The sequence below is a fragment of the Tursiops truncatus genome, chromosome 15 (genome assembly GCF_011762595.2).
Source record: "Tursiops truncatus isolate mTurTru1 chromosome 15, mTurTru1.mat.Y, whole genome shotgun sequence".
In the NCBI taxonomy this organism is placed as follows: Eukaryota; Metazoa; Chordata; class Mammalia; order Artiodactyla; family Delphinidae; genus Tursiops; species Tursiops truncatus.
In genome coordinates, this window is record NC_047048.1 from 21,288,697 (window position 1) to 21,298,470 (window position 9,774).

Sequence of the window (9,774 nt, forward strand, 5' to 3'; positions counted from 1 at the left end):
GTTTAATAAATATTTGCTGCACTGAGATTTAATAAAAGCTAACATTTCTAGAGTGTTTATTTTGTGCCAGGAACCATTTTAAGTACTTTGTATGTCTTAATTCATTTAATCCTCATAATAATTCCAATCCGTAGGTACCATTTTTATTCTCGTTTTACAGAGAAGGAAACTGAGACACAGAGAGCTTCAGTAACTTCCCCAGGGTCAGACAGCTAATAAGTGGGGAGGCAGACTTCTCCCTGGCAGTCTCCATGCTCCTAACCCATTTACTATTCTGCCTCTTGGAGGGGAGTGGGATGTGGAAGAGTCACAGACCGATTAAAACAGTTATTAGAGAGAAAAAGCACTTGCTCATTCTTTTCTCCTTTCATTTATTCAATTCCTCAAAAAGAAAGCCACTGGGAAGAGAGCCTGAGAAAATGAAAATACAGTGCTTAGCCTTCGTTACCAAAACCAACAGGTATTGTGTTAAAGTGACTTAGCCACATAAATAACAACAAATTCCAACAAGCTGTCATTTTTTTTACCCCAATAATTTATACGTGTCACTTCTTTAGAAATTAAGAATAAAATTTAAGGCAACTTTGGATTTCCACTTTATAATGATTTTTTTATTGAGATCAACAGAGATTCATATGTTACTGTGAAGGCTTGAGAAAAATGATCATTGAAATCTTTTGGCTATACTTCTCTTAAAATTTAATAGCCAAGAGAGACTGGGAGAAAATATTGCTGAACATATATCCAACAAAGCACCTTTACTGAGAATACATAATATATTGAATATATAAAGTACTCTTACAATTCAACAATATACAATTCACTTAAAAAATAATTAAATATTTAAACAAATAATTCACCAAAAAGATATATGGGTGGCAAGTAAGCACATTAAAAGATGCTCAAGGGCTTCCCTGGTGGCACAGTGGTTGAGAGTCTGCCTGCTGATGCAGGGGACAGGGGTTTGTGCCCTGGTCTGGGAAGATCCCACATGCCACGGAGCGGCTGGGCCCGTGAGCCATGGCCGCTGAGCCTGCGCGTCCAGAGCCTGTGCTCCGCAACGGGAGAGGCCACAACAGTGACAGGCCTGCGTACCACCAAAAAAAAAAAAAGATGCTCAACATCATTAGCAGTCATTAGGAAAATGCAAATCAAAACTACAATAAGATACTGCTACACACCTACTAGTATAGCCAAAACTAAAAAGCCTGATATAATATTGATGAGAATGTGGAGGAACTGGAAAACTTATACATGATTGGGAGGAATGTAAAATGGTACAACCATTTTGGAAAACAGTTTGTCAGTGTCTTTAAAAGTTAAACATTTACCTACCATGCAGTTCAGCCATTCTACTCCTAGGGGTTTACCCAAGAGAAAGGAAAGCATATGTCCATACAAAGATTGACAGGTATACACTAATGTGTATAAAATTGATGACTAATAAGAACCTGCTGTATAAAAAAATAAATAAAAATTAAATTAAAATTCATCTAAAAAAAAAAGACACAGATTTTCACAGCAGCTTTATTTGTAATAGCCCCAAACTGGAAACAACCAAATGCCCATTAAAAAGTGAATAGGTAAACAAACTGTGGTATATCCACACAATGGAATATTATTTGGCAATAAAACGGAATGAAATACTGATACCACAGCAACATGACTGAAGAATCCAGACCAAAAAATAGTACGTATTGTATTATTCCATTTATATAAAAATCTAGAAAATGCAAACTAAGGAAGAATTAGAGGGAGGGATTACAAGGACAATTTGGAGAGCGATGAGTTCGTCTGCTATTTTGATTGTGGTGATGGTTTCATGGTACATACGTAGGTCAAACTGTACCAAGTCGTACAGTTTAAATATATGTAGTTTCTTGAGAGTCAATCATACCTCAATAAAACCGTAACCAAAAAGCTACCTTATTTCAACTCATTTTTTTGAGATTACGAAATGTTCTAAACTTGACTGTGGTGGGAGTTCCCTTGTGGCCTGGTGGTTAGGATTCCAGGCTTTCACTGCTTTGGCCCAGATTCAATCCCTGTTCGGGGAACTGAGATTCTGCAAGCCATGTGGCATGGCCAAAAAATTTAAAAATAAACAAAAATAAAATTGACTGTGCTGATGGTTGCACAAGTCTGCGAATATACTAAAAACCACTGAATTGTATACTTTAAATGGGTGAATTAATTGTATGGTATGTGAATTACATCTCAATTAAACTGCTTAAAAACATCTATCTATTGGGAATTCCCTGGTGGTCCAGTGGTTAGGACTCTATGCTTCCACTCCAGGGGGCACAGGTTCGATCCCTGGTCAGGGAGCTAAGATGCCATATGCCACTGGGTGTGGCCAAAAAAATAAAAATATCTATCTACTTTTTTTTTTTTAATTTATGTAAGAGTTTAACAAACTTTTTTTTTACCTGGAGGAGATACTATAGGCAAGTACATGATTAAAAGTGGGAATGTATATATAGCCTAGAATCTGACAATAACAAGTAGAAACAAGAACTCAAACAGCTCCCCATTCTGGGTCAGCAAACAGCTTGAAAAACCTCAAACTGCCATGAAGGGGGAGCATCATTTTACTGTGTACACATAGTCCCTGAGACTATACTGATAAGCCAAAAATGCTACTCTATTTGGTAAATTCTGCTAAACAGACCACATAAACACAGTACACTTTAGAGAGAGAATCTTAAAGTGCACGGCTCTAAGGGCCTCTGAGCCTCCCTTTTCTCATTTGGCAGGATGGGTCTTTCAAAGGTAGTTGTCAGGATTACACGAGATAACGTATACAATGTACTTGGCATGGCCCATTGCACATGGTAAGCACTCAGAAAATGTGAGTTACCAGTATTATGGTATATACAGTAACCAAACTATGATAAAGGCCTTGAGCTAACGGCAGAAAGGCAAGTTCTATCCCTCATACTTTGCTTAAGAAAGTGTGGCAACATTTAGAACATTTCAGAACTACTTCTACCCCACATGGTTTAAATCTTTTGGAAAGTTAGTAAACAGTAAAAACTTGTCTATCTAGAATAACTTATTCTCTGAAGAGTATAGATAACAGATTTTAATTGTGAAAACAGGAAAAACCCATATCATAGGCTAGATTAAGTCATATCTTTAGAGGATATATTTAGGTTAAGGGAAGCAATTTTATTCATCAACTCTCCAAATCGTGTAATAAACAACAGGTTGGTATATTTTTTGGAGGATACACCCTCTACAATAATGGTCATGGCCATGGAATTTTACTAACGCTCTGGAATTCTAGGACTCCAGTCTTTTAGCCAAGTGTTTTTGAAACCTGGCTTCAGGAATCCATGATCAAGTAACTCTTCTTCCTTGTAACAGTCACAGGAATCTTAAATGTCAGGATAAAGCAAAATGACAGGCTCACAGGAAGCCATGTATTTTCCTCTGTAGTTGTGTGGAGGTTTAAATGAGGAAGCTCAGGAGAACAAAATTGAAAAGCTAAATGTTTAAAATATTACATTGCTCAGCTTTCTTGGGTGCTCCTTCCTTTTTTCCTTGCATCTCTTGTTTCCATTATGTTTCTACAGAATCTTGTATAATTTCTGGGACTCTGAATCTTTGGGTCTCTTAATAAATGTGAATCATTTTTTCCAACTACTGATATAATCAGGTTTTTAATTCCTCAGCCAGGTAAGAGTTACATCTTTAATCCCTGTAGGAAGATACATGAAGAATCATCACATACCTGTGGGCAGATAAAGCCTGATGCCGCTTATGGAAGAAGGAAGAACATCCTTAGGAATGAGATTATCAACAGAGATCATCATGAAGTTACTGAAGAAGGTTAAATGGAAGACTTGGAAGAAATTCATAGTCAGAAAAAGGCGAAAGTTTTTCTGGATCAAGATTTGTCTCATCAGTGAGATGATGGAGGTCCAGGGGAGATCCTATTCAGTTTCTGAGAAAGGGTTTTCCTCAGGGCTTCTTTTAGGTTCTAAGTGACTCACGTGGCGCATGCCAATGTAAAGGCTGGCAGTAGCAAGAATAGCATGACAACAGTGATGGCCTGAAAACTGAGCAAAATTTCCATGTTATCGGAGATGAGACCACAGAAAAGGATACTGGTAGATCCTACCAGTGATGCCACTTGGTTGATTTTAATAAGCTGAAGCCGACTAGTGAAATTAGTGAAAATAATTTAAATAATTAGCCGACTAGTGAAATATCTAGTGAAAATTTCTGCAAACAGTACACACTGGGCTTGCTGAACAAAGGTAAGCGTGCTATCAGAAGCACATAATGATACCACCAGGTGAAGCCCACTAACCCAGTCACCTTCATGATAGTACTTCCAAGGGAGCCAAGGAAGCAGGAAGGCTACTGCATATAAAGGGCCGCCACACAAAACAGAACTATGATATTGGAACAGCAGTCAGCCTAACAGTTGTTGTGAAAATACCCAGTCGGGTCGTTAAGAGCATTCCAAATCATTAAAGTCATCTAGGAGAAAAAAAAAAAAACAACACCACAGGATTATTTTAGTATAGTTTATACTGATGAAAATGACCCCTGAATTTTTAATTAATGTGAAGTAACCAAAGTTGATCAGTTGAGAAAAAAAAAAAAGCTCATTGCTTCCAGTATCTGTAGGGGGTGTACATATTGAAATATTAATAATAACAGCTAATACTACCTCTCAAAAACAGTGTACATTCACTTTGTGTTTAGGCAAACAAGTTTTTACATGAATTATTTCATTAAATCCTTAAAACAACCCTGTGAAGCAGGTACTATTATTATCCCTGCTTTACAAGGAAACTGAGGGCCAGATATGTTAAGCAACTTGCCAGGCTAATAAATGACAGAGCCAGGGTTTGAGCCAAGGCAGATGACCCCAGAGTCTGTGCTTTCAATCATTACGCTACAGTGTCTCCCCACAAGGCACACAGCCATGCCTCTGCAAAGAGTGACGGCCTGTTTACAGACCATGGCACAGTTTTACATAATTTCATTAGGAAAGGTTAAAATATTAGTGTTTGCCATCTCAAAATGGCAAAAACACTTATTAGATCAAGGATGTTGTTGTTGGTAATAAACAAGTAACATTATAAACCATACGGGTTTTTAAGACCATGAACTCTATCCATCCTGAACATCTAATTGGTAATGAGTTACAATAAAATTTGTGAATACCATGGGTCATTTCAAAACATAGAATATCTTAATAATTCTAATTTTTCCACATAAGGGAATTTTCCAGATAACCAAAAGCTTACCCATTAAACTCTAAAGCTGTTGTGTTTTGACAATCTTTCAAAAGTCTCTTTGCCGTTAAACAGAGGATCTTGGACATGGATAACCTCTTCTTGATAGTTAACTCTTTCAGCTCATGAGGAATCAGCTCCTTGTAAAACCACAGCAAGGCACAACTATGAGGAAGGAGAAACTCTGTCCTAAGGTGAAAGGACAACAAGGGCTCCATCTCACCTTCGCTTGGTAAAGGGCCACTTCTGAAATCTCGTACAGGTGTAAAAAAGCCTTTACATAGTAGAAATTGAAGATAGAATTTAGCATTTCAGCCCCTAATGTTATCCTAGAAAATGCCCAAGCAATGGTTTTGATATTTTAAAATGCCATTTTCCACACAGAGGAATTCTTCTTCCTTTAGTTTAAGAAAAAAAAGAAATGGTTAAAATTCACTGCTTGCATACAATAACTGATGAGTGGCAAAATCCCACTGGACACTAGTTAATTTAAATAAAAGTTCAAAACCACTAGCTGTGAATACGCAACGAGATTTAATACTTTACTTTCTTATCCACTCACTCAACAATCTGTGAGATGTTGCCAGGAACCCTAATTTGCATAGAGTGTGGCTTTACTTGAATATATCTTTAGTATCTCTTCTAACTTATAAAAGTGAAATATATTCAAGAGTTTAGACATGTTTAACTAGCGGTCAGGGAGATGTGTTTACGGCAGTATTATCCTCCCTACTTGGGAGGTTACAACAGAAAAAAAACAATGAAGTGACATCCTTTAGCAAGTGTCAAAGAGAAGGAATAGCTGCAAGCCCTTCATCTTAGCATAAAGTTGTCCATTCAGTAGTACAGACTTGCAGTGGGAGATTTATTTTTGATCTCCTCCTGACATTCTATGTAACTTTGGCCCAAAGCTAAGATGGATATAGAAAGAACACATTTTGGTCCTTGCTCTGATGTAAATGTTCCTCTTAAATCTGGCAAATTGTCTTACCCTTTCAGGGACTTGATTTATCCAACTGGAAAACAGGAAAAGGTTAACCAAGCAAGAGGTAGGTATAGACTCATCTTGCTTTTTTAATCTTGACTATAGTTTTAAGATAACACCATGGGGACTTCCCTGGCGGCACAGTGGTTAAGAATCCACCTGCCAATGCAGGGGACACGTGTTCAAGTCCTGGTCTGGGAAGATCCCCCATGCCACAGAGCAACTAAGCCCGTGCGCCACAACTACTGAACCTGCGCTCTGGAGCCCACGAGCCACAACTACTGAGCCCGCGCACCTAGAGCCCGTGCTCCGCAACAAGAGAAACCACCACAATAAGCAGCCCGTGCACCACAATGAAGAGTAGCGCCCACTCACCACAACTAGAAAAACCCCACATGCAGCAACGAAGACCCAATGCAGCCAAAAATAAATAAATTAAATTTAAAAAAAAAGATAACACCATGATTTTCCTGTTTTATAATGGGCAGGTCTCCAAAATCTTACTGAAGCAGAAAACAAAAGTATTCAGATAATTCGAGAGATGTTACCTGCTTGAACAATTCTTGGGAATTAAGCAGGAACCTCAGTCTATATTACCCAATTTCTTAGAGAAGGGGAGAGCAAGTTAGAAGGGGGAAGTGGGTATCTGGCTCAAATGATCAAATTACCTAAGTGCCTGAGTTTCATTTTGCATCGGGTAGATACAAGAATGATTTTAATTCTATGGCAAGTAGAGCCCTAGAATTATCAAAAAGGTTATGAAACCCATATGCAGACCAAGCATTGTCTGTAAACAGAATAAAGAATATTTTGCCCATTTGTGTACTAGCTTTCTTAAAATGTTTGTAGATTCTGCTGTAATGATACAATACAAATACCTGAACTGTTATCATTATGCATTCTCAAACTCTTGAAAAATACAAGCACTATTATGTGGAGGTCAGCCAACATTTCTGGCTTTAAAGGTAATTCTCAGGTTTGAAAACGCTGGGAAGTACTGTTGAAGACCTCACTCTAGGGAGTTACTTTTTGGCATAAGTGAGAATGAAGATTGAAGCTGAGGCCACAGGGTTACTAAGAGAGCCAAAAACAAGGGAGTCCGGAGAACCAAAAGCCAAGATACAAATTTAGCCCACCAAAATCTAGGCACTCTTTCTTAGTTTTATTTCAGGCATGCTAAAACAAGAAGCATGCCACACCCTCTGAACTGATCTATCATTAAGTCAGAAGGCAGGTATTTATAAACTCACAATTTTGCAAAGAATCATAAGCTTGCTTAGTTGAGTTCAAATTTTTTTAAAGATTTTGAGTTAAGCACCCACCCTGTCTGAAACATAAGGTTTATGTGATATATATATATATAAAAATATATATATATATGGTGAATATAAGGTTTTAATAACATTACAAAAAACTCCATAGCCTAAACTTCTGTTTATATATATTGAGAGGAGGAAGTAAAAATCTTCCTTATTTCTATCCGCAAAAGGAACTATCAGTATTTTGCTTTAGATTATTTTCATCGTAATAAGCACTTATTTCAGTAGGTATCAAACTGAAAATCACCACTTAAGAATCTTTTTAAAGCCAACACTACTATCTAAAAACTCTCCTTACCTGATTTTACTATAGCAACAAAACACCAAAGAACAAGAATAGTGTATCTTTACAACCAGGAATAAAGGATTTCTGAAACTGGTTCTTCTGTAACACAAAATGTTTTATACAGAAGAGTTTAAAAGTAGCAAAATGGTGTAATGATTAGGGTGGGCAGGTGCACAAAATACTGGTGAATTATTAAATGAAACCCAAAACCCTCCTTTTAGAATCAGCTTGGGTTGTTATTCACTAACCTATTACTAAACCAAATAATAATGTTGCTGAAGAGGCTGCTTATGATTGCTTCTCAGCTATGACTATAGACTCTAAAAGAATGATGGAAACCCCTCCAAAGCAGGGTTTTTAGCACTGGAAGCTAACTTGTCTTTTTCAGTGCAATTTTTGTTCAAGCTTTTGCAGGGGGAAAACGTTTCCCCAAATAGTGTCCTTAAAAAGAACACACTAATACTAAAAGGCATAAAGTCTGGTATGTGGGGTTTTGTGGGGGGGGGGGTTGCCATTTAAAATCATCAATAACTTTAATTCTCCAGACCGTTCTTTTTCGTTGTTGTTTTGTGTTTGTTTTTTGAAGAATGTTAAAGGGCATTTCAATACAGTTTCCCATTTGACCCGGAGTCAAAAGGAGTTTTGCCATGGAGAAAAAGCACTTTCAATCTTGCAGATTAGTGGCTGTGAAAGATGAGTCTCTTGAAGGTCAGAGGCATGATTCCAGCCCTTCAGCTTCCACAAATCACCATCAGCAAATCCTAAATCCAATCATCTCTCTTTCCAAAGAGCTTTCTCTGTAGTGACTTACTTGTAAATTAAGATAGTTGGTTTTAGTTATTGTCTTTTGGCTCTGGGCTAATAATATCTCTACCAGAATATTGACAACCAGGGCAGTACAAGCTACACAGGGGACCTAGCTTCTTTCTTAACCTAGCAATAAAAAGTAGATCAGTTACATTTTACCTTTTAGTATACCTGGATTCAGAAGAAAAGGATTTGTGAGTTTACCATTCCTCTTTTATTACCTCTTCCAAGTTTATTGGCTGGCATTCTACTCTAAGCTGTCTTCTGTCAGCTGTACCTTTACCATTACATCAAGGCTGAGAACATTGACCTTCTGGTCTGTCACCCTACTTTAGAATTTCTGTGCTTTGTCTGCACGATGATGGTAAAAGCCACAACCCATGAGCCGTATTTATTTTGTTACTGTCTGTGGAGAACAGCGTTCACTGCCCTGCTGGCCATCAAGTGCTCGGGCTGCATTCTCTTCTTTCCAGGTGCAACGTCATGACTTCAGATGCTTAACTGTGCAGTTAGCTTCAACTGCACCCCTTCCTGCCCCCAGATACTCAGGTAGGTCTGAGGCCCACCATTTCAGGGGGAGTGAGTACAAATTCTCAGTGGGTTAGAGGCTCAGATATCAAGGAAAAAACAGCTAACTGCTCTAAACTTCCGACCGACCCTCAATTTCCCCGCATTAAGCAGAGCAAACCTGGGAGTCAAAAGACCAGTAGGGGCCGGCAGGGCAGCGGACCTCGGTGTCCCGGCACTCCTCGCGCCTCCCGTCCGCAACCGCCCACTGCTCGGAGGCCGGACTCCTGCCCCTCACACCCACGCAGCCCGTCCATCGGCTGGACATCCATCAAAGGGGCCGCGGAGGCCGCCACCTCTACACCCCAGCAACCCGAACGCACGCCCAGAAGTGACTCAAAGCAGAGGAGGGGGCGGGGCCTTCGGCCGCACCCCTTCTCCTTTTCCCGCCTCCTTTGTTTCCTTCGGAGTCTCCATTGGCTGCTTGCCCTTGAGCCCGGGCGAACCGCGGGCCTGTGGTGAGAAGCGATTGGACGACGTCGCCGCCGCTCGGCCGGCGGCCCGCTCACGATTGGCCGACGCGCCGCCGGGGGTTTGAATCGCAGCCCCGGTCTG

General features: G+C 39.3%; 1 long non-coding RNA gene across 1 annotated transcript in view; it reads right to left on the minus strand.

The window, feature by feature from the left end:
• LOC141276477 (uncharacterized) overlaps nucleotides 1-9,736 on the minus strand; it is a 47,691-nt gene extending 37,955 nt beyond the window's left edge. Inside the window, exons 1-3 of the long non-coding RNA XR_012326080.1 lie at nucleotides 9,341-9,736; nucleotides 5,479-5,653; nucleotides 1,336-4,064 (exon numbers count right to left, since the gene is read on the minus strand). This is a non-coding gene — a long non-coding RNA (uncharacterized lncRNA). The remainder of the gene's footprint in view (nucleotides 1-1,335; nucleotides 4,065-5,478; nucleotides 5,654-9,340) is intronic.
• Nucleotides 9,737-9,774: the final 38 nt, after the last annotated feature.